This window comes from Schistosoma mansoni, chromosome 1 (genome assembly GCF_000237925.1).
Source record: "Schistosoma mansoni strain Puerto Rico chromosome 1, complete genome".
NCBI classification, from domain to species: Eukaryota; Metazoa; Platyhelminthes; class Trematoda; order Strigeidida; family Schistosomatidae; genus Schistosoma; species Schistosoma mansoni.
The window spans coordinates 29,604,218-29,605,558 of record NC_031495.1 but is presented as its reverse complement, the minus strand read 5'-3'; positions in this window follow the sequence as shown (position 1 = coordinate 29,605,558).

Here is a 1,341-nt window from a genome sequence, read left to right as displayed (position 1 = left end):
TATGGTTCACTGACCACCGAAGCGTCAAGGTTTCTTGGACTAAGTGGGCTTTATGGACTGGGCCGTTTTGGTGAGTTATATATCTTAGGTTTTTGTGACTATTTATTTTCTATCTCCAAATTTAAGTGGATGGCAATGGTTCATAGTACTTCTGTGTCCTCTCATTAGGTGGTGCTGTTACATTGTTTAGGGTTGTCCTATTTTAATAATTTCCATATATTTTTCAGAAATACGTGCTCAATTTTCTCACAAACTGAATTAGTTGACTTTTAAAAGACCGGTTAGAAACATATGTACGTTCTTGTCAGATGATTCGCATCGTGACTTATAGCACTTAGTTGTCAGCTAACTGATCGTTGGTTTTTCCTAGTTTATTTTAGGCCTGTTACCTGTCTTTTACTTCATTTCTCCTAATTGGGTTATTCAACACATTGGGTTTTACGAAAAGTTGTGACCAATTGAACCTTGGCCTTGATTTCCCGTACTTATATCTCATTTCGTATGCCTACCAACGTCCGGAAAATTACTTATTTGTTTATCTAAACACAGATATTGGTACAAAAGGGCTCATGGAGGGTTTTTGAATTTCCTTGAGAGAACCCTCCGTTCTCAATAATCCGGTTTACTGGCTGGGCACTCGCTCTTTGTCCTCTCAATATCGCAAACAATACAGCCACAAGAAGACAGTGAGCTAAACTTCACTGGCAGTGATTATATACACGTGGCCATATGAGAGAATTTCTAGAGGGATAGCTGACTCTCTCCAACCTCAGCCATATCGTTGTATATGGTGGCTAGTAAATTTGTGCGTTCATAAACATTACCATATTTACTTCCACTTTCACCACAGATCTTCATGAAAATAACTGATCACATTAGAAGACCAAAACTACGAAGCTATGACATTCAAAAAGACATTAGTTTCACTCATATCAAGCTCACCGTGAACATATCTCATTCATTTGGGTATAATTTAGTCTTTCTACTCCACGATTGTTGTTGCGTTCCTTCGTCATACTGCCTTAAGGCAAAAGCGTATGCTTAATAAATACAGAGTACTTAAATGATTTATTATTATATCTCTTTGGGGGGGTTTCAAGTTATCGTTGTGAACGAAGTACCTATTTTAATGTTTTATCATATTATCTATATTGTAGCAGTCTTTGAAAATGAGGCCACCTTATTACTTGCTACTGAATATTCTCAACAACCAATAGTATTCTCAACCAAAAAGCGAGTCTATGCTAATTAAAAGAAGTTTCGAATCTTATAGCATCAATTGGGCTTATCTCAGCTAGTTGTCTATTCACCCTTTGTCAATTGCTTGATCACCTGGTATTT